Source organism: Drosophila rhopaloa, unplaced genomic scaffold (genome assembly GCF_018152115.1).
Source record: "Drosophila rhopaloa isolate 14029-0021.01 unplaced genomic scaffold, ASM1815211v1 contig_171, whole genome shotgun sequence".
Classification (NCBI taxonomy): Eukaryota; Metazoa; Arthropoda; class Insecta; order Diptera; family Drosophilidae; genus Drosophila; species Drosophila rhopaloa.
Window position 1 is genome coordinate 340,960 of NW_025335052.1, and position 24,395 is coordinate 365,354.

Here is a 24,395-nt window from a genome sequence, read left to right on the forward strand (position 1 = left end):
AGACGTAGAGTTACCCTTCCCCCATCAAAGTTCTAGGAATTCTCCATACAAGCCGTAGCCAATGCATTTGAAACCCTTCTCAGCTCCATTCTTCCCCCGTAGACTTGGAGTCAGAAACAGAGAAGAATCGGATTCTGAACAGGAGAGGGCAGAGCGAAATGAATATGAGTTTGACTGATTAACCAATGCGAATCGATTGTCTGCACTCAATCTACGATTGGGACAAGGCAGCTCGGGATTATCCTTGCCCGTCCCACGTGCTCTCTTGGCACGTAAATTCCTCAAACCAAACAGAAAAAAGAAAGAATATTCACATATTTCCTTCGCTCCGTCCGCTTTTTTCGTGGCTGTCAGAACTGACAAACGCAAATGATTTATGTGTGTTTGCATGCGTGTAAATGTCATTAAGAGGGTGAGTCCGCTTTGAATGCGAGGGTGGGGCTTAAGAAGCGAGTAGTAAGTAGTAGTAGACGAGCATCGATTTGCTGTCTTTGACTTTCAAACTGCAAACTGTTGACATTTAACGACGACTATTCGTTCTCAGTCATTTTGCCACCCAGTTCTTCCCCTGTCGACCAGATTTGACATTAAATAATGAGTTATGCTGCTGACGCTTGAGAATTTGCAACATGTTACGAGTTCGCCCCGCCTTTTCCAATCCCCTGTTGGGAGGGGCATATGTTGTCTTAGTTTTGGGAAGCGAATTAGTCATCGCAGTGGCTATTTCACTCGATTAACATATCGTTAACGTACAGTGGGAATGGCTGCTTCTGTATCACCCACTGTACTGACAGTCCCCCTTCTCGGTTGTGCCAATTCATCATCTGCCTCACTTTACATATTCTGGGCTCCTTTCCGCTCGGCTGATTTCCCCCGCACCACTGCTGCTATTTTCCTGCTGCTGTCCGAAAACTTTGCAGATTGCTGATCTATCTTACATATAGTTTTTCGCTTTCCTTAATGCAAGGCATGTGTTTTCGCTGCTGTCTACTCATCAGCAACTGTCACTCAGTTGTCCGTCCGCCAGTTGGTTAAACATTTTACACAATTCTTTAAATTAACATTTCCGCGGTTCACAAGTGTGGCGCCTGCGCTGTGGCAACTGAATGCCTAATTAAGTTGCTTCTAGTGGTCTGTCTGTCGGAGGTGTGTTGCCTTGCTGCTGACTAGTTTCTGCAGCGCAGTCGCATTAGTCCGGCCCAACTTAATATTTACCTTCTATTATGCACTTTTTGCACGCCACATCAGTCGGCTCTGCCCCTCCCCAACTCCTCCCCTCTGTGGCTACTGGTTCTGCTTCGAGGTTTTGGTGCACATGTGTTTGCGCTGACAGTTTGGCATATTTTTTCAGCAGCATTGTCGCTGTTTTCTGGGTGCAGGCTTGAAAGTTTACTTGATTTTGCCCAAGCCAAAAAATGGCAAAACTGCTGCGTGTTATGGGCGATTGCCGAAACCGCTTGTGATTGCGCAAAACGGTTTGTTGAAACTGATCCGAGGGAAGAGTTGGATGAGGCAGATCCTAATTGCTAATTGGCCTGGCTGCGCGAGTGTGCGTAGTCTGGGTGGGCAACATCTGTTCAATGGCTCCATTCATCTGCCATATCATTTGCTCATTTGCATGGACTTAACACCCAATTTCAGGTTTTCTACTCCCCGCTCTCTTTGGCAGGACTGACGTCTGTTTCACCAGCCATTATGGGATAATTTACGGGACACACAGCCACAGGCGGCGAGGGGGGAGAGCGAAGGGGGGAAATGTATTTCATATTAGTATCCTCCGCAGTTGTTGTTGTCAACTTAATGTCCCTTTCAGACTTGCGCGCCTTAATATCCTTTTTTCTCAGCCTTAACACATTTAATTAACAAAGCAATTAAGCATGACAAGGCATAAGGCAAAAGCAATGAGAATGGAAATGAGAACGGAGAAAGCGGGAAAAGCGAGTAAGAAAAGCATTTTAAATTTAATTTATATTTGTATGGGTATCCCCCGTTCGTTCTTCAGCTTGTGTTCCGTTCCGTTTCGCTTCGTTCCGTTCTTATTATGAAATAATGCGTTGGAAATAGTGTTTGTGAATGTGTATGTAAGTGGAAGGACGAAGGGCTCTTGCCATGATGACATTTTTATTGCCATCACTCCTCTCTCCCGCAGCTTGGTATAAAACAAAAGGCAAATTTATGCATAGCAAGGAATTTTTAATTAAATTTCCGACTCAAACGCTCTCGACAAGGCCAGAATGGAGTTGGCCAGAAACAGTGGATATGGAACGGAAAACTTTCTTTATACCTTTTTTTGGCATTCAAGGAACTCATCAACGATTCCCGAACACTTCATCGGCGAACACCACGGCGGCGGCCTATAAAGGTTCTTTTTCTGGCTTTGACTTGAGATTGGCACTGGGACACAAAACGATCTGTCATATTCTGACAGCTTACAATGTGTTCGACACAGTTGGCATGTACAAGCGATGGGTTGCAATGGGATCGGGGTGATAATTAACTCAGCTCAAAAGGCATAAATCAAAAATTATGCGACGCTTCTTTCACAATACGCTGTTAATATTTTTTGGGACGGTATTTTTTATTAAGCCAATCTCAAGACAGGCGCAAAAGTGCAGCTCATGTCATCTCTGCGAGCACTTCGCCCTCGAATCGCCGGAAAGTGCAAGCTCACTCTGGTGCCATCATCGATCACGGACAGCTTCCAGGGAGGGCACCACGCACATGTGCCTTGGACTGGCTGTCGCAGTTTTCCAGCAATTGTGAGGCGATGCTCGTCCCACTGCCGGTTACACCCATGTGTTACAGTTTAACCCCTTCGGACGGCCAACCAACAACTCTTTGGGCAACGATCAATCATAAAAAACATTCTACATATTTCATTTTCCGTTTGTTTGTTTGTTTTGTCGGGTGTGTTCGGGAGGGGATGTACTTTTGACATTTTAAATACTGATGGCGAATAATAATGAAAATATTTAAATAATAATGATTCTTATTTGTGGGGGCCCCTTGACGGAAGTGTTTACTCTGCACTAACCTCGGTTCAACGATTAATTAACATGAAAGATGGATAGTTCGAATCGTCGAAATACGATTCAATGTGGGTTCACCCAGATCGTCCTCTTAGTTGTCATTTGCAAATTCGATGACCGCAATAGCCTGCGCAAGCTCATCGCGAAACTATGTCAATCGCCAGACACCACTTTCTCCCTCCGCTGCGAATTGCGTTCGCACGCACGGAAAATGCAGCGAGAACGAGAAATCATCAATGAAAATATTGACTTTCCCACATCATAGACGCACGCAAATGCTGCTGAACGCGATGCTGCCAGTGCAATTGCGGTCTCAGGCCAGCAATCAAGTGAAATATGAGTCGCGTAATTGCATGTGTGTGCGGTTGAGTCGGGCGCAGCGCGGCAGGACTGGAAATTATAAGCGAATTAAAGTGCGGCACCGAAGAAAGCCAGCGTAACCCCACCTGAGAACTCACCTCGCTGGGGTTCAGTGAACAGTTATCTCCCCGGCGCCGCCGGTTCAGGCTTTAAGGTCAATCAACGGCGGGCAAATGGGGGAAAGCCACGTTTAAAATTCTATTTGGCGCACAGCAGCAATTTACCAGGAGGTGCCGGGCAGCAGCTTGGCATGCTGATGCACTGCCTGGCCGCCAGACCAGACTAACTGCTGGGTAATCGCATGCGGCGCAACTTAAGCATCGCCAGCAACCTCATCTCATCTCGGCGTCGTGTGCCATCAATGGACTCTGACTGACTCCGTAGTGCCAGCCAAGAGCCTGGGCCCGATGTTTGGGGCCAGATAAGGCTGCAATGGTTCGCTTTCGGGTCTCATCTTCCCGCTGCCCTACAACGGGCTGAATGGAGATTGCCGAACCAGATATGCGGTAGGATGCAAAGGAGCGGCTGCCCAAGAACTAGGTTCTATTCGGGACCCAGACTGCAGCGCATCTGGCGGTGCTGCAAACGGAACCGCCGAAAGATGCCACCACAACATGTGTCCCTGCTTCAGAATTTTCTTTTGCTTTCTTTCCCTGTGCCCCAACACTATTTGTTACTTTTTGCTCAACCTCTCCGGCAGCGCTTGGCATGCGTCGCATATATCACAACTTGCAACTACCGACTGCCAACCTCTTTTCCTCCTTCAGAGCTTGCGGTTTTCGTGAGCTGCTGGGGATTGGGGATTAGGGATGGAGATGGGGATGGGGATGGGGATGGGGATGAGCGTCGGGATGGGTGGACAAGGCAACGTTGACGATGATGATGCCTCTGATCCCCATGTGCAGTTTTTGTGTTAGCTGGCACAACATCAAGGTTAATGGCTGGGAAGAGAGCACTCGGGCAGCCTGCCATGGAGTTATGCCTCCACTCTGCTCCCGGCCAGCTTTGGTTGGGAAATGTACACCGCTTTACCGTTTGGCTAAACATTTAAGCTGCTCATTTCCTAGGAAATCAACGAAATGGGCACAGCTATAGCTTCGAGTTCGGTTTCAGCGATCCAGCTCCAGACGGAGCCTTCCGTTGTCCCATGTCCATCCACTGGGATGGCTATTTTTGGGCTAATGATGCTCTGTGCCAGCGTCGAGAACCCAAGGCATAAGCGGCATTGCCGGCCAAAGCTACTCGATGTCCATCATTCATTTGGCTTCGATGTACGAGCCATGTTTATGTTTATTGACTGTTATGGACATGAGTCACAGTTAGACGTCGACGATGGACGATGCGATTTTAACGGAAGTGTTACAATGAGACATTTCGAGAGGAGTATGATGGTTTAGGGTGCCGGGGAAGGAAGCCTCGCCCAGGTCTGTTCCACCAGTTAAGGTTGTCCGACGTCCAGTGGCTGTGGCCCATTACCATCCCATCCATGGGCCCTGTCAGTGTCAGTTGCCCTGAGTGGAGTTCGAGTGTGCCCCGCTTCTCCTCGGGTCGCTCCTCTTCCAGGGCCTGGTTATTTGCTTAAGTGCAAATATGAGCAACTATTTGCTAAATGACAGTTATTGCTGATTAGCTGTCAGACATTTTGACAGCATGAAGAATGATTCGCAATTTTCGTTCGGCTGCGAGTCGAGCCCTGGCAGTTCGGTTAAGTTCAGGTTCGGGCCTGGTCTTGCAGTTAATGATGTAGCATATGGTTAATTAGAACATTAGTCTCCGGTCGACCAGCCGGGCTCTTATAGAAGCTAGTTTAAATCATTAGCAGTGCCATGCTGGCTGTCAAAATCTCTGGCTGCCGATGGGGGCAGAGCTCTGACCGAGTGGATAATGGATAGACGAAATTGGGCGGATGATGTATGAGCCCGACTGCAGGTTAAGTACTTTAGCTGCAGATCTGGTGGAATGCAGTTGGGTGCAGAAGGAGACTTTTGGCTTCATACTTCCAAATGGCAGCTTTTATCCACCTTGTCTAAAACATAGGGACGATACCAGCCGAGGCATTCAAAGACAGAGCCGAAAATTACGCATGCCTAAATCGCAATGCACAAATTATGAGCCAACACTGTACTGGAACGTGGAGCAATAAAAAGCAATCGCTTTGCAACCAAAAACGATGTTTGCCCCAAAGGCGTTGAGAGGCGTCCAAGTCCAAGTCTTGTGTACCTGCGCCTATCCCAGTCGAGGTGCAGTCGGCGGTGCTCGGCTAAAATTGAATATGGCCAAAAGCGGCTCACAAATAGCCAACAAGAGCGGGGGTTGGCAGACGGAGGCGATGCATTTGCTCCTTCTTGGCTATTTCTCCTTATAAGGTCGCGCACATAAATAAGCGCAGCAGAATGTATTGCGGCGGGGTCTCAATCGTCTGAGTTTGGGTTTGAGTCTGAGTCGGGTACCGGGCATCGGCATGCGGCATCTCCGCCAGAGCAGCTGCTGTGGGCAATCGTCGTGCTCCAGCAAGAGCAACTTGAGCACAGAGCGGGCAGCAGCACCGGCAACTTGCATTGAGTACCATCAACAATTTCAACAATCAACTGATGAGAAAAGGAAATGAAAAGTCAACATAGGGCACACAATATGCACAATACACAAGAGGCGAATGTAGCCCAGACCCAATCGAATTCGAAGCTGGAGCTGCATCCCCGGTATAGTGGGACTGACATTAGCTGACCGCAGCAACTGGGCCTTTGGCTCGGCTTTAGCCTCGAAGTCAGCTCAATTGGGGGCTCATCGAGCGGTAGTTGAAACGAAAATTACTTTTACTAGCTGGATTAGAAAAAGCCAAGAGTAGCCTGATGTTTCTTAGTGGAGAGACCGATGGCTGTGAATTGAAGACTTCAAGTGCTGTAAGAGGTAAATGAGTCATTAAGAAAAAATGGAAATTTTAATATATTAATAATTTAGCTATCTTTCTGCTAAAGAGATAGTCTTTGCTTTTAGTTGTCTCCTTTTTGATGATAAAGCCTACCCTATTACTTTCGAGAAATCTATAAATCTCATCGTAGTACTATTATTTTGGTGGCAATTGTATACCTCAGCCTGCATCTTTTTCCACAGCAAACCGCCCGGCTATCTCCTCTGATCTGATCTCTGCTTCCTGCACTCTCTTCCACTCGGTTGCATCTTTTGTCTACTGCGTGCTTCGCCTTCTTTGGGATCTTTGCGGGCATCTTCGAAGATCGTTCGATTTTGTAGCGCGCTATTAAATTGTAAATTGGTTGGGCAGCGCTGTTGCTGCGGCAAACGTGTCTGAATGCCACATCGTATTGAACCGGCTCCCCCTCGATCGTGAGTCGTGTGTAATTTGCTGGCCCAACCCGACTCCAGTTCGATGCTGGCCTAACCACTTTTGCTGCTGCGCATGCGCGTAGTTCGCTTTGGTTTTTTGTGGTTTCGCTGATTGTCGTGGATCCCCCGTTGTCCCCCGCTCTCCTGGATCTCCTGCCCCTGTCACGGGCTAATCAATTCTTCCTTTTCATTGCTCTTGGTCTCTGTTCTGTCCGCTCCTCGGTGCCTCTTCCGCGCTGCGGTTTATCAACGCTTTATTACACTGACGTTTTGTCAATTTGATTGCCATTGATTTGGCTCTTTTTCCGATTCCTTTCCTCGGTTTCCCACTGTCGAGACCTTGAACTGTCTCCTCACTGTCACTGACTGCGACTGTTTACTGTGGTAATGGCTTGGACTCTTAATTGCTTCCCGGTAACGAGCTTTAATCCACCTCCAATGGTCTGTAGTCTGGTTTTTCTTTTGGACTATTTCACTTTCGCAAAAGGTAGCGGAGCCAGCACTTGATTTTTATGCAATCGATTGTTATGATTTCATTTTTTCGGGTTTTCCTTTACGTTTTGCTGGTGGCCAGTTGTCGAAAAATTGTTTCGTATGCTGTAAATTGATTTTGTTTGCCGCGTTGTGGGTGTTGGCAGCTGGAGATTGGAAACTGGAATTGGATTTGGAAATGGATTTGCTGGCCCAGGGTGGATAGCTTTACATGCATCCCAATAAAGCCCGTCGGCGGGCGGTTCACACGCTCCCCATAGAGGTTCTTCAACCTGACACTGCCTACGATGATGCCTTGACTCTGATAACCCAAATGACAACTTTATTTCCAACCCATTCGATGTCCATTTGCAAGCCCATCTTGATCCCGTTCCCTGCTCACATTTCATGGCCCTCGGTCGGACACTTGTCGTGGCCATCATCATCATCATAGCCATCGCCATCGTGGCGAACAACAATCGAAGAAACCATCGAAATCATGTCCAATCCTCTACCTGCCCCAGTCAAAGAGTGTCAGCGAATTGACAACTTTATTACCTCTAAATATGGTTAATGACCGCGTCCAACTCCGAGCCAGCCGAAATTCTTGTCAACATATCCAGAGCCATTAACAAAAATAATGTCAAAAGTCTTTAATTGTTTCCAAGTGGTTTCCCTCCCGGTCTCCCGCCCACTCGCCGCTGACCCCTCTGCCTGCCTCTCATTCATCTGCGTGGGCCTCAACAGACGCCTTTGCTGATTTATTTAAATTATAAACAAAAGGCCACAAATCGGCGGGGCATGGGGTCCAAGCAAGAGGCTCAGGGGCCTTTGAAATGCGCCGCCATCAAATTATTGCTCTTGGCATGGACAGTTGCCACATGTGTGTGCCCCATGCCCCCTCCACACGCGGCACACCACCGACCGCTCCTCGCGCTGCTGATTAATATCTCACAAATTTGTTGGCTCTTTGACGGATTATTTTCCTACTCATTCGCTCTCGCACACCTTAGTGCTTCGATTTGTTCCACAAATGCCGAACAGAACAAACAAAAAATAAACAGAATTTAGCACATTTTCCATAGATGGCTTTAGAAGTCTGGTGTTTATTTTGTTCTCGGTGTGTTTTATGGCTTGCTTAAGTGCTCGGCCGCAGATTGATTGAGTTATTTGCAGTCGCCCCGGCAAACAAGCGAGCAAACTCCAAATATAATTTGTGGATTCAGATTCCGGGTGCTGTTTCACTTCCAATCCGAGTATTCCGATTCTGCGAACTGGCAGAATAGCTGGAAGGCCACAATCTTCGGTGATGGCTCAACGTTCGTGCTCTAATCAAGTTATCTATGGGTTGGCTCATTTTCATTAGATTCGATTAGAGGGTGTCTGGGTCGCGTTTATGAGAATTAATGACTCGAGTGGGCATAAATTTGCCCAGCTCATGCCTGAACTCTCATTTCCCATTTCCCAGTTATATGTTGGAGCGAAAGCAGTTGCCACAGCAATTTAATTTCCATTAAAAAGGAGAAGCTGCCACCATTCCAAGCCGTTCCATGAGTAGTTTCTTGTTTGCCCCACCAAATGATTAATTGGTCTATCCCCACCCGAGCCATCTGTATGTATCTGTGTCTTGTGTGGTTGCGGATTCCATCTGATGGTTTAATAATAAGACAAAATTGTCTATTGTGCAAAGAGTTTGAGCTCGCTGATGACCCAAAAAAGATGAGTCAAAAGCCAAACTAAATCATATTTTGTCGGACCAGATGCCAAACGCACAAGAAGAGGTTGCGGGAGTGGAAGAGAGCAACAAAAATTGCTAATTGTTTGTCTTTTGTTGAGCTTTCGTTCCTCCCGCTCCGACGATACTTTCTACAATTAAACGGAGATGTTTTTTCGTCTCCGCTTCACTAATCTGCTTGTTGAAGTTGTAGGGTCTTTTGTAGAGTGATTACCTCAGCAATTGGTATTTCTGCTAAGGGATTAAAAAGTGAAAGCCCTCGGTGGGCGGCAATAAAATGAACCGATACCATCTGGATTTGGGGAGTGGGATGCAGCAAAATACCTTGGAATCTTCGTAGAGCGTAGAGTTAACAAATGTCAAGATATCGATCAGAACCGCCTCTTCTTACCCCTGCGATGACCCAGTGCCTGGAAACGAAATTTTTCCAATGTGCCGCCCATTACCGTGCCCCAATTAAGACCTCACAGCTTATTTAGGGTTGCCAATTTTATTTAATTTCCACTCCAGCTCTCCTGCCTCTCCGGCAGCCCGACCGACGTCAAACATTTGCACGTAAATTGTCAAAAAAAAAAGTAAAATAAATATTGACATTGCGTTGTAATAACGCAGCATTAACAGCAACAGCAGCTCGAGGAAAACCCAAAATGGCGGCTAACGACGGAAATGAAAAAGCAATTCCCAAGAAGAAACGGGCGCGAAACAGGAGCGGAAACAGGAGAGAGCCAGGACCACTCAGCCAGGCCGAAAGCTTAATAATGTAAATTTCGCTCTAAGCTATTTCCAAAGACTAATGGTGCGTTTAGTGAGGGTCGAGCAACCCCTGAAAAAATCAAAACGGCAAGGCATGCCAGCAGAAAAAAACTTTCCCTCACACGTCGCAAGGTGGAGCGAAGGAAATCGGCATAAGGCTACCGCAAGTTTGCGTGTGACGCCATCACTCCTCCTTCCACCAAGATCCCAAAATTATTAAGCTCTGGTGATTATGCAAAGACCAACAACCTCTGGGCGAGAGGAAGAAATTTCGATGGTATATATCGAATCCGATTTAAAAGTACAGTTGTAGAATGTAGAAACTGCAGCAATAAGTCGTTGGGAAAAAGATGTTTACAAATGTATGATAAATAGGGAGGTTGTCGTGACTAGAAAAAACATATCACTTGTCAGTTTCAAGTTATTGGTAAAGCAAATGGCACATTTCTTATCAGCAATGGTATGAGATATTTAATATTTTAATTAAAAGCAAGGTAGATATAATTATAAAAACCTGTCTAAACCTTACTATTACCATAATTTTGTAAAGTTTAAAATTATACACTTCAATTGTGTTGTTTCGAGTGAATAAAAAAGGTATTTTCATGGGTTCTATAAGACCTACTAATCGTTGATTCATTGCTTTATCTTTTCAGCTAAGATGCATCCCCCCTTTCTTTTTTTATTAAAAAATAAAAACATAGGAGGTCACAAGTCCTAAAAAAAGCCTCTTGAGCCCATGCTTTCATCTTTATGTCAACTCATCGATTTCGCTCCGCTTCTTTATTTCGCATTTTCCGCTTCTCGGGAGTCCTCCCTCATCAGGATGCCACTTAAGACAACTTGCAACCCCAATTGGCACCCCGTCCGCCAGTCTCGCGTTTCCTGGCTAAAATTGTTTGCTTGAGGATTTGCATGTTTTCACACAGGCCTCCATTGCTCTTCACCCTTCCTTTCGGCTCTATGAGAAGTTAACGCATATTTATTGTTGGGCTTTTTGCACCTTTTGCCGTTTTCTTTTTCGTCTTTAGGTTCTCAGATTCTGGCTTTCATGCTTCAATGAAAATGTTAATAAACGCCTGTCCTGCCGCCCCATTTTATCCGACTGTCTGTTTGTTTGTGTCTTTGTTTTCTGTTACAGTGGGGGCTTGGAAAAGCCTTTAGCGCCTAAAATTGGACTTTCGTTTGAGAGTGAAAGTGGGGAGCAGCGAAAGCAGAGGGGGTGGTTATGTGTTTGCCGGGCCTCGACAACTCAATCAGCTTGATTAACATTTTACTGTACAGCCTTGGCATTTGCCTTGCATTAGCCAGCGACGTCTCAAGTGTTTGTTTTTGTCCCGCACCCTGCGAAAGCGATGGGTAGAGGGGCGATGAAGTGGGTTTCGAGAGAGCTGAGCCTGATTTCACTTTGGCCACAATGGATTTATTGTTTGCCGAGTGCTGGGGGGCCAAAAGCCCTGCTAAAAGGCTCTTTAGCCGAGGAGCGTAGGAGGAAGCGTTTGGCAAGGATTTCATCCCGAGCTTAAATAATTTAAATGCCGAAAGAGGCAGAAGTGTGTACGTGACATGCGAAAGAGCCCAATTGCCATCCACCCCGAATGATTTACTCTGAAGAGATCCCGCTGAAGTAAAGAAATCTGAGAATCATTCCACTGCGCAAGGTCAAGATCGCTCGATTGCGATGACGCAGTCCAGATATCAAAACAAAACATTACCAACCGAAAACAACAAAACCATTCTGAACACTGTGAGAAAAGTAGAAATGAAATGAAATAAAAATACCTCACCTATTAAGTTGTTAGGAAAACTCCAGCTCTCTTGGAATCTAGATAATTCTTCTCCAGCCACAATTTTTTTCGAAGCTTCAGTAGAACACACACAATACAAACAAAAATAATATTTTTATATTTTCCAAAAGCATAGGCGCAAATCATTTTCGATCCGAACTTTTCGGCCAAATAGTCCCTCTTCGAACGAAAGACTTGGCGTGACTGAAGCCCCGAAACCGATCTTCGAACATGGGGTCCAATTGTGGGCCCCAAGTTTGGCGATCTGTGGGGCAGAGGACAGAATCCGCAAATCGATTTCCCGTTGGACAAACTTCACAAGCAATTTACTTAATAATCAACAAGAGCAGATTCAGAAAATACCCCGGAATATACATGGAGCCGTATTTAAATTTTATTTCAAACACCCAAACAAGGGGAAGGAACTCGCTTACATTTACCGTTAGCAACAGCAGGAGCAACAGCCAAAAGCCCCAAAAGCAAGAGGAAAAAAATAAGAACACACGCGTTCCTTTGGAGACCCTCGGAAGCCCCTGGCCCGCCATCGTGACTCCCTTCACGTGCGCTGAAATTTAAGTGAGTTTTTCTTTGGCGACGTTGCCGCCTTTTGGCTTTTAATGACGTCGACGACGACTCTGGGGCATGCTTATGCACATTTCGAGGCACAAACACACCCGTACACACGTGTATTTATACAGAAATTTAAATTTTAAAATAACAACCTTCTTCTTTTCTTCCCCATCATCTTGGGCCCGGTCCTTTCTTTCCGCTTCTTCGCCAGTTGCTTCATTACCTGTGCACCAGAGGGCTTCTCCGGGAAAGAGGGGCAGGGCACAAGTCAGCTGCCGAGGTGAGCAGGCGGCGGCCGAGTGGGTGGGTCATGTCTGGTCCTGGTAGCAAAATGTCATTTTGTCACGCAACGGACGCAACTTCATCATTCGCATCTCCCCCCTCCCCCTTCCACTGGCACTGTATCTGTCCTGATCATTATGTTTATTAAATTGCCACACGCAGACGTACACAAGACTGGAGAGCGGCCCTGCGACAGATTTTCATTTTCATGCGAAGCATAAAAGTTTTACTTTTCCACCTCCGCTTTCCAAGGCGGCATAACTTAGTTCCCTAGCTCTCCAAAGTTCTGCGTGTTCTACAAATGATTCCTGCTCCCATTCCCCAGTCCAATTTGCATATTTTCGTGAGTGTGCATGGCCTCAGGTGTACCACACACACTCTGTCGTTCAACTGCATACAGGGAGGCTTGTTAGGGCCGGTCGACAAGTCAATTAGTCTGGCAATGCCTTGCAGGTGTACGACTTTCCCCCGCTCCGCCCACAATATCATTTACCGTAAAATAAAATAAATTACAATTCCTAGTAGAACGGAACCTTCAGTTGCGCGGGTTATTAAGCGTTTCTTGGGAACTGTTTTGATTAGAGTTTAGCTCGAACTGCCCAAGAATGTCCTACTTTGATCCCCCTCCCGCACAAATTATTTATAAATAGCATTTCTTAGATGTTGACATATTCCTTCACCCCAGTGACTCATAAACCATCTCTATTCGTTTGTATTATTTCACAAGTAATTAAAATTGGTCCCACATCAAATCTCGTGGGTCCCAAGTGCTCCGACCCGCCCATCCACCTGCCTTTGGTATCGGTTTCTCAGACTGTCCCCCAATAAAGTTTTTACAGTCAAAATAAATAAATCCATTTTATTTTTATTTCCATTTTCATCTTCCCCGCCTAACTTGAACTGGCCCAAAGGGAGATGGGGCGTATGACACCTCCAGAGCTTGTTATAATTTGCATGTGTCCCGTATTTTTATAACTCAAAGGCAAACACCTCCAGCTCTCGGCTCGCCCAACAGAAGGAAAGCAGAAGAAAGCAAATAAAATTCGAGCAAAATTTGACAATATCTTTCGCTGTTGCCCTCCCTTTCGCTTGCCGCATTTTATGTTATGTATTTATGTGGCGCTGATTTTCACACACACCCCCTCTCAGTCTCCGTTAGATGTGTTGTCTATGTTAATTTTTATTTATCTTATTTATGTATTGCCTTCTCCACATATGTGCGGATCTAACAAGAGGAGCAAACAAACCTGGCAGGCTGGGGAGGAGCTAAGAATACATTTCCCGAGCCGATTTTCGCGTTTTTTCTGTTTTGTTCCGTCTCGTTTTGTTTTGTCATCGCATTTTATGTTGACATTTCCATTTCGGGCCTTGTGTTTTGACAATGAAAATACTTGTTTATGGCGCAAAAGGGATAACAGATCCGTGGGAGGGTGGTAGTGACAGTCCTTGGGAAACAAACTCCATTTACCGTCAAATTTAAAATATTCATATCCACTTTGTAATCTCGTACCCATCCCCACCAGCATCTTAAAAGCATTGAGTTTAATCCAATCTCAATTGCCTTTTCTGCGGTCAGTTTTTAATTTCGAAATATATTCAGCAATAATGCAGATGTTTCCAACCAGTTTTCATCTTTAAGATGTGCAGTTGGTCTCCATTTTCTCACGCGGCTTTTCGGGTTAACCGCATGGCAGCCACGAAACTGAAACCCAATCAGCCACCATACACTTTATATACTCCATATGTACATTATATCGACCCAAACCACAAATTTCAATTAGCATTAGAGAACCGGTCAGCGGGGGGAGTGGGAAGTTTGCGCGATTTTTTGACATATTAATTGATGTGTCAATATTTGCATAAATCAATATAGTGACGAAACAGAGTGGCGATATATATGGACAACCACCCACATCGCTGACCGGCCCCCAACGTATTCCCTGCCCTCCGCCGAGTAATTGTCGTTTTCAACAGCGTTTTGCGCTTTCGATCAATTAACACTCGGAGAACTGAGGCACACTGTGCTCCCACTCAGAAGCCAAACCAGACGCTAATTATATACCTCACACATGGGGGGAAGGAAAAGAGGTGGAGGGGGTTGGGGAATCAGGGGGCACATCAAACAGGCTAAATTAAATGTTTCGCTTCATTCGTATAATTAAATGGAAGTTGTTGAACAAATTTGTACAGCCGTAGCTATAAATTTATCAGGCAGGCCGAATTCGAGACAAAGTTGCATGTCAGTCCTAATTGTTGGCCCAGGTCAGCTCCTGCTGGAAACGGGCAGGTGTCAGTCCACCCACACAGCATATCCCACCCCCCTCCCACACAGGTTAACAGCTGGAACGGGGCACGTGTCAGGGTCGATGATTTATGAAAGTGGTCAGCGAAGTCGCGTGGCAAAGCGAATATTTATATTTACACAATGGAAATAATAATTATAAATCTGGCTAGGGGCGGGTGGATTGGAGATACAATTGAGTCTATTTTTTTTGTTTTCCTTTAGCTTTGCTTGGCTTTCGTTTCCACTCATGTGGCAAACGGCATAAAATTGAAATCGCAAAATATTCCATAGAAAATCGCATTTGGGCACAGCTTGTGGGCCATTTGAGCACGTGTCCTGCCCCAACTTGATGATGCTGGAGAAATTGTCGCAGGACCCGCTCGTCTCCTGCCACCTTCCCCGGCATTCCTGGGTCTTTTCCCACTTTTCACACGTAATAAACGAAGCCGTAAAGCGCTGTTGGACGATGACTTTGGCCCAAGGCCCAAGCATAAAAGTTTTTCTCGATTTTCGTGCCTCCCGCCATCATCTGCACCTCTCTTGGTGGCCAGTACGCACGATTTGTAGTCGTTCGTGCTGCGCCAAAGTTTCTTCTTTTATTTCGCCTTTTTTATTTGGCTCTTTCTATTTTTCGTTCGCCATGAAATATAAATAACATTTTCAGCGCTGAAAAATTTATGAAACACGCCGCCGCAGCTGCCCCCACTTCTGCCTGCCACCCCATCGATTTTCAGGGCCAAAACTAAAACTTCATCTTGGGGCATTTTCACACTTTATTAAAGTCCCTCTTTGGTTTGCTAAATAAAAGTCGAAAGTTAGTTTGGCAGTTTGTATAGTTTATAGAGAAGGTTCGGGTTCAAGTAGGTACTCGCCCGGTCCTATGCTAATGGATACGGATACGAAAAAGCCCGCCTGTGAGCTCACAACTCCCGATTAGATCTGGAATTAGGTTTATCTTATGATGATCTATGCGATTGTCATTAAAAGTTATACCAAGGCCGTTGTGCTGTGTAAACTCCAATCCAAAAGTTCTGCTCGGCACATTCTATTCCCCTGCTCACCACCCACCACACACTTTGTTCTGCTAAGAAATGCAATTGTTTTGCTTGCTGCGTTTCCTTCTGTTTTCGGTCTTTTGTTGTTCTTATTTTTTCTACTTTGTTGCCGCAAAATGAAATTGGGGAATTTACTTTAATTTGTTTTTCGTGCCGCCGCAGCAGTTGTGCCACTGGCCCGCCGCCCCTCTTTCCTTTCCTCTCTGCTCGCTTTTTAAAATCAATTTCATCTACTTTTGGTCTTCCTCCCCTCTTGGGTTTTTTTTGTTTTGTAGTTTCGGGCAAATTCAATTTGGCATAGAACTTCATTGCTGACATCGGGTGGGGGTGGTTTTGGAGGTGGCACTGGCTTTTGTAAGTTCGCATGTTTCAATTGCAATTTTATTTTAGTTCTCTCAGCTTGTTTTTTTCCACTCAACCACAAATTGTTGCATTTGTTTGTTTGTCAGAGAAAATTCTATTAAATTTCTCATCGGTTTGCATATGTGGAAAGGGCAGGGTGATAACTCAAGAGGGGCGGATAGAGCCCTGCCCCCTGTTCATCCATCTTTCCCCGGGCGGGGACATCGCATTGAGGTGCGAAAACATGGCCAAGTCCTGTCCCGCACAGTCCGCCTGCCCCCCAACGGAAGTGGCCTCCAACGGCGTCTATCGCCCCTCACCAACGCACCTGTTCGGTGCGTGCTTTGTTAGCACAAGCAACAGCAACAAAAAATGGCTCTCCAGGTGCCATCCAGGTGAACAAGAGGTGGGGTGGTGAGGACAAGCCGAGAGTTTTGTTCCTGCCTGTCTCTCCACACGACCAAGTGTTTGGAATTTCATTAATATTTTATTACTTTTTTCGTTCTCTTCCTGGGGAAGCTGCTGCGTTTTGTTCTTGAATTTATTAAAAGCGAGGCGGACTGCGGAAAAAGTTATCCGTACGAGGGACTTAAAGTGCGAGAAATACCCTCAGATTCAGTCACGAAAATTCCCCGCACACACATGGGGTTTTGGCAACTGCCAGGACAAAAGTTATTATGTCCCCCACTTATTGATGGCCAAACCAAAAATGAAATGAAAACAATCAAATGACAACTGTCAGGGCACGGAAAGAATTTTCTCTCTGCTGGAAAAGTTTACCCCAAGCCACGGAAATTTTCAGCGGAGCCAAGTGCATGAAAATAGTTGGCGAAAACTTTTCCCAACAGTCGCCAAGCCAAGGAAACGACGAAAGAGTTAGAGTAAATCATTGTGGGGAAAATCCAGCTGGCGGAAAAGAAGGAGAAGTTTTGCTGGCTTAGAGGCTGCGGAATCTTTTGTGTGCCCGCCCACTTGGATCTCAGTCTTGTTTCTGTTGCACCTGACAAAGCGGCCATTGTCTGGTTTCAGGCCTGACTCCGATTCTTTGCCTGATGATTCATGTGCTCAGCCTTGGCACACATCAAATGGATTGTGTGCCGTGCAATGAGGCCTCAGCACAATGCAGATTTTTACTTTTCTAGCTCCGCTTTCGTCCTTCTGCTTGCACAATTAAATGGGTGAAAAGGGAGGCGGAGCTGTCGAGTGGGGACAATTTCACTTTCAGCTAAGGCAGGACAAGTAATATCTCTGAGGCCACTCATCTTAATATCTCATCCTTTTCCCGGGCACTTACCACGAAAAATGTGTTAAATCTCTTTAAATCATCAGTTACTCACCTGCAAGAGAAGAAAAAAGAAAGAAATTTATTAGCAAACATTTTCAATAGCACGGAGCCCCCACTTCAGCTGCTCCCCTGGCAAATCACGCACAAATTGCCTAGAGCCTCTCACAAAATGAGAAATTCCAAACTCCTCCATCCCTCCCCGCTGAATAATCCCGAGCATTATTTCCACGAAATTAAAAAATTTACGCTTACACAATTAATCTTGGCAGCCAAGCGATGATGACGAACGGGGAAGACGGGGACGGGCAGTGAAATCTCCATCAGGGTCAGCGGAGCCAAGAAGAAATTCACAGGAAAATGCACAAGATGCTCAAACAAAGCAGGAGGAGAGAAAGGAGAATGTGGCACGTAGCGAACGCTAATCAAATAAAAACATTCAACAACATTTACACATTGATAGCTACACGGAGGAAAACCTGTTTCGGCTTTTCGGGTAACTATTATTATTTTACGACACCCGCATGCTGGTATTGGTGTGGTCGATGGTCCTTTTGACGGGCCTGAAGTCCTTTCATTAGGCTCGCCACGAGGGTGGGCGCAGGTCACACGATATGTACAGAAATGCCTTAAAAAGAGCAGGCCGGGACGCGGCTGTCCTGTAACCTGACGCGCTGTCCTGCCGCTCCCGGCTGCTCCGGCCATTGTAAGGAGATATCCTGAAAATGTGCTAAAAATGTGCGGTCGTCGGCCGACCCCCCCTCCGCTCCAATGTGTTTACAAATGTATCTGAGCTGGTGCGTACGAGTATCTGCGTCTCTATGCAGGCGCCTAATGCACGACTCGAAAAGATACTTTGCCTTGTCTTGGCTTTTATTTCGGTTGCATAAAAATTGTCAACGCAACTATCATAAAATTTCCATTAGCGTGGAGTAGCTAAGAGATACTTTGCCGCGGGACGCTTATGTTGCCACGAAATACTCATTTCCCATCGAATAAACACAGAAAACGACGGATAGACGGGCCGGGGCGAACCTCTTCTCAATTACGCTTAGTCTGTAGTCTTATCTAGCACTGGATCTGGTCTGTTTGATGAATCCACTCCCTGCCATCCGCTTCCCCGCCTCTGGCATTCCCACGTAAATTATTTTTCGCATCGAAACTACTTCAAGTGCCGTCGAGTCCCAAAAGAGGAACAGAGAAGGATGTACCAAGATATCCTGCTCGGAGCCTGCCTTCTCGCTCTTCCGCGCTGGTACAGCTGCGACATTTTCCCTACTTTGTATCTTTCATCTCTGTATCTCTCCTATTTCGCTGCCTATTTGTTTTGGTCTCCAATGTATCTTAAATTTTATTTTATTGTTTTCCTTCCTTTTGTTGGGTTTTCCTCATTCGGTCGCGCAACGGCATAAAATGAAAATCATTTTCCGAGATTTACTTCGCTCTCCTCTTGCGTTGTTTTGCTTTTTCCCTCTCCATTCCGTGTGATAAGGCAAGCGTTGTTTTGCTATTTTTATCGCCTTTGCTCCTAATGATGAAATGTCCCGAAGACTTTGCTTGTCCTGCCAAAATTTTATTAGTGTTTTGCCTTTTAGGGGACCGACAGATGTCTCCAGTCCCTCCCCTTATCCTTATCTCTTATCCCTGCCGCCTAATTTTTGGGTGTCAGCCGCTTTAAGGTGCCAGATTTTGGGGCATTAAAAGTTCCGCTTTCTTTTCATTTTCATTCTCATTTGTTTCGGCTTATTACGCGAGCAACTCTCCACTCGTGACCGTGCAAGTACGAGTATGTACAACGTAAACGGATATATATCGGTCAGAAGTTCCTATGTGACTTGCCATTGGGCACTTCCGCCCCGCTGATAATCGAAATCTTACAGCGACTCTGGCTGCTGTACTTTTGCCTGTTCTGAGTCGAGTCGAGATGAGTTGCTTTCCATTCAAGTGGCACACATTATGGTCAGAGTATTTATAGTCTCAGATATTTTATTAGCGATAGCGACAGCTGCTGCCGAGTGCCAGAATGTCGCGGAAATCATCTAAGAGGGGGTGGGAGGGGCAGGCGATGAATGAGATGGCAGACAAGTGCATCTCGGCTATCGGGGATCGGATGAGACCTCTCCAACCCATTGACACCCGCGAGCCTGTCTCAGGCGCGAGTTCGTCGCAAAGCCCATAAAAGGGCAGCCACAGAACTTGTCATTACGCTTAGTTTTTACAGCTTCTGGAAACCCAGAAGCATAATTTTTATGGCTCGACTAGAAACCCTGGGGCAACCCTTTGTGCCACCCCCTGCATGCAGCACTGGCTGATGCAATTAAGAAGCAGAAACAGAAACGGAACGGAACAGAGCTGAAAAAATATGTAAAGTGCTCGTAAAGATTGGGGGCGGGGACGCTGAATTTGCATTCAGTTGTGAAACATTCTATAAAAAATAATAAATTTAACGTTCGACAATAAAAGCGAGCGAGAAGTACAAAAACCCAAACAGAATTCACATATTTTTTATGACTTTTGCGTGAATATTTCTTTGCTGCTGGTGGGTGGAGGGGCCAGAACAGGACTCTTTTTTCCCTACATCAGCAATCGTGCAGCAATTACAGTAAACAACAATCATCAAGTCGGGCAGGACGTGCCACCCGAGAGTGAGTGCCGAGACAATGTGGGATTTCAACAAATTTATATGCTACGAAACAGTCATAAAACAAAGCCAAACTGCAGCTCCCTACTATGTATGGCAAAAAAAGATCCCGTGGTGACTAAGATATCACAATATCAATTCGTTTTTTGCGACAAATATATATTCTAAAAGTCTTTCATAAAAAAACAGATTCTTTTGAAATGATTATAAATCAATTACAAAAGATATTTTTTAAAATCATTCTGATATCAGTTATAGGAGATATAGGCATATGAATCAGACCCAAGCTAAGAAAAGAAATTGGATCTACGATTTTAAATTTCTGTTCCTAACACAATTTTTTTAATTTGTGCTAACAACCCTAACCAAAACTGACACTCTGGCACCGAATACAAAAAACGGGATATTGAACAGATTCCATTTGCAGGTTCCCCAAAAACTAACTCAGCATTAATTTCTTGGGGTTCGGATCGAACTCTTCTGGCTTCCATAATCGGCTTTGGCAGGGGAGGAAAATCAAATTATAATATGAACGACTGAGTTCATTTTGCTTCTTTCGGTGCGAGGCCAAATGAGGCATGTCGATCTAGAGAAGGGGAAAATGCCTTGGTTCCCTGTTTTTCCCGACTAATCCCGAAATGACAAAACGCTAGCAGCTGATGCAGCTCAAATGGAAAACGGGCACGTAGTGCAAGTGAGAGGGGCACACAGATAGAGAGGGAGGGAAATAAAGATATTCAGCCTGTTGAAGTTGGCTCGCAGCAGGTACTCGGCAGCGAGACTTCTAGCCAGGTCAGGTCATCTGAACACCTTACAAATTCCGAGCCTTATCTGCCTTCCTCTCGCTTGCTCATTTGCGGTTGTCTACGCGTTGCGGCATCATTATCGCCTATATCCCTTCGCTGCTTTTCCCTCTCAAGTGTGTGGGCTTAAAGGTCTTTTGTGGGTCCTTTCTTTTGTGTATTTCTTTTTTCGCAAAAAGTAAAGAACAACCGAACAGAGAAGGCGTTGTTGGCCTCCTGCTGTTTACGTGTAATTTTCCCAGCATTCCGCTGCCATCCATATCCATGCTTCCCTTCCTGCCCACAGCTCTATCTGCCCTCGACATTTTGAATTTCCCGTCGCTGTCAATTTTTCTATTCTACCTTTTTTCACTCTTTTTCCAGCTCTGCTTTTTTGCCTGCTACAAATCGCTTTGATTTACATAATTCTGCGCACATTTCGACGCATAGTTACCCCTGTTCTCCCTGTTTGGGTGTTTGCATATTTTTTGACAGCTGTCAGGAAGTAATAAGTTGGAATTTCGCTCGGTGCCGGCGCCTAGTCTGCATCTCCTGACATTGACAGTTGTGAACGAGAGCGCAGAAAAATCCTGGCCGACACTTTACAAATGTGGCGGGGAACCCAAAAGTCCCCCAACAACAGCAACAAAAACAGCCAACACAACGAACCAAAATCAAATTTGAAATTGTACATTTTTGTATTCGATTGGCCCCCAAACAGGTTCTCCAAATATGACAGCTGGGCTTTGTGGTGTCGTTAAGGGCCTAACGCCGGCCGAGGTCCTTTCTCAGGTTGATTTTGGGGATTAGCCGATAAGCGGCTTAGCTGCCAGCGAGGATTAGTGAGCGGAAGCCGCTTTCAGTCCAAAAATGGGATCGCAGATACTGATGGGATGCTTAGGTTGGGTAATGTCAACAGGGGATCTGGAGTGCCATGCGAAATTTCAGTTGAGATCTACGCAAATAGTAAACTTAGGGGTGCATTTTTTAAAGAGTATTAATTAAATTAATTTTCAAAAATGTTATTTAAATTTTGCCTTTGGAAAGTTCGAATTATGGGAGATCGACGGCGTTTTAGAATTAGAATGAATGCTCCCTATCAATTTCCAATCGAGTGCCGCATTCAAATGCTGTTCAAGGTTCCTGCTGACTCACCGAAGCTCCCCCAACTGTCTGTGACGCACAGGAAGCCCCGGCACCGGCACTCACTCAAAAATACTACTCTCCGGCCGTTTATAATATTGCCCCCTGCCAAAACCGAAAATAGCCAGCGCCGCGATCTTCGTAGAAAACAAGTGGGAGCTCGGCGCAAGCACAAAATTATTGAAACATGCCCATGCCAAGATCCGACGAGTCCGATGGAACCACTTGGGGAAACGACCGCACCCGTGTAATTACACCACGCCAACCAAACAATTTGAAATTGTTTTGTTTAAGGGGCCACAGCACTCCACTGCCAGAAGCAAGTGTTAAGCTGTTCGAAACAATTGTACGAAAGGAGATTTTCATTTTGCAAAATTGTAGCCAAGACAAAAATAAACAAAGTGGCCTCATTAGGGCGGGCCATAAACTAATCGGGCGCGGCATAAACAAATAATAATCCATTCCGTTCTGTTCTGTTCGGTTCGATTTGGCGCTGCTGGAAAACTCAGGGTGAGAAAATCGAAATGGCTCTGCACTCTGATTCCCGACACCGATCCAATCCCAATCTGAGTCCGATTTCGATTCCGATTCAGAGGGTGACCTTGCTGAGCTTCCATTTTCGAAATTAGTTGCGTGTTTCTCGCCTTTTTTCGCTTTCAGCTTTAGCATTGTTGAATGGAATTGTGATTGGCTTTGGAGGCCATCTGGAGTTGGATTTGGACTTGGCTGTGGTTTGCGTTTAATAATGCAGAGTGGCCAAGAGCGGGGAGGTTTTTTTTGACCTAATTTGGCTAATTGGCGGCTGACAAATCAAGCATTGAGACATTGAAATGTCGGTCTGCGCGCTTCGAGCAGATTTTCACACATCAACACAACGTCAAAGCGGGGGAGAAAGAATTTTTCGCTGCTTTTCCAGGCATTCACTTTTCGCTCTTTCCTGTTTTGGCTTTTTGGCAATTTTATGACAGGCACTGGGTAGCGGGAGCAGGAAAAGCTGGTGCCTGGTGAAGTGTTGAAAATTTACGAGCTTCGCCTCCCCCCAATCGCACCCCCTTGGCCCACTTTATTCAATTTCATTTCTTGCGCCAAAACAGAAAAAGAAATTCTCTCAAGTCTTCGGGTCTCAGGAATTTATTGTTTGCCAGTTACGAAATTTATTTGTTGCTGTAAATTTACAATTTTTTCGCTTTGCTGCCAGGTAGCGCACACCCACACGTTCTTTTTCTCCTGGTTCGATTTCCATTTGATTTTTATTTCGTTTCAAAGCTTCAATTGTTTGGCAATTGTTTTTATAACACCACAAAAACGCTGAAAGGCAGAAGAAGACCAAGGCGAGGGCGGGGAATGTGGGATGACTACGATGAGGATGAACAAGAGGAGCGGAGCAGGGAAAGCTCAAAGAGGAAATGCCAGAAATAAAGTTATGTAAATTCCGTTTTATGTGTAAGTTCAAATGCCAAGAAGCAAAGTCGGAAATAATAAAACTGAAGCATGTCGAAGCATGTATGTATTTGTGGTTAGTGTGCTCGTGGTCGAGGATGGGAATGGGTTAAATATTGGATAGGTCTGGAAGAGCCATGCAGGTGCTAATAAGTGTGCGTAAAATTGCAAGAAAATAATATTAATTATTTTGTCTTTCCTTTTCGTTCTGGTGCCATTAATCTACCATAATCTACTACTATCCAAATGGTTTTTTGATCAAATGAATTTTTACAAAAGTAATGTTCAAACAAATAATAACATATGAGACACTTTTAGGGCTTAAAAATTATTATATTTTTAAACATGTATCAAACGGATTTTTAATGGTTTTAGGGCCTTGTTTTTCATCAGTGTATAATCAGGCTAATGAAACCGAACTCCTCTCAGAGGTCTCGAGTATTTCCCAGCCGCAGGCATTCTTCGGGGATGGGGATACCGTCTGGGATTCCCCTAATTCCTGACTGACTGACAGAGAGTATCCTTTTCAAATGCGCTTTGTGCGCTCGCTATTGTTGCTCTCGCTTTATTAATCAGACAAATCGTGAAAAAACGCGCTCAGTCGGAAAAAGGGAAATTATGGAATATGAAACAAGAGCGGGCTCAATGTCAGGCGAAGCCCACTCCCAGCGCTGGGATGCCGCCTTAATTTGTTTAATTTATGCAAAATGTTTGGCCGCATTCGGCGATAAGCGGAGTAATTTGTTCAAACTTGTCGCAACTTGCTGGCCCTTCCCCTTTCCCAACGATATTACGCAGCAATGGGAAGGAATAATTACCGGGACTAGCAGATAACATGGTAATTCGCAGAGCCATCTCTTTAGATGTACTATTTTTATTTTCCTAAACTTGGGTAATAAGAACCATCTATTAAAGTTAATTTCCTATTACTATAGCTCAATAAAGTTTGGCATTGTAGTATTAAAAAGGCACATTTAACGAGAATAATATTTCAAGTTTACAAAACTTGTTAACAGAGATTGGACCATGTCATTAATAAATTATTTCACTAAAAAAGCAAAGGAAACATATGTGTTAAAGGCTTAAACTTATTGTTC

General features: G+C 45.2%; 1 protein-coding gene across 7 annotated transcripts in view; it reads right to left on the reverse strand.

The window, feature by feature from the left end:
• The window catches only part of LOC108041325 (teneurin-m), a 115,247-nt gene that overhangs the window by 89,578 nt on the left and 1,274 nt on the right, over positions 1 to 24,395 (reverse strand). The gene's annotated exons all lie outside the window — the stretch shown is intronic.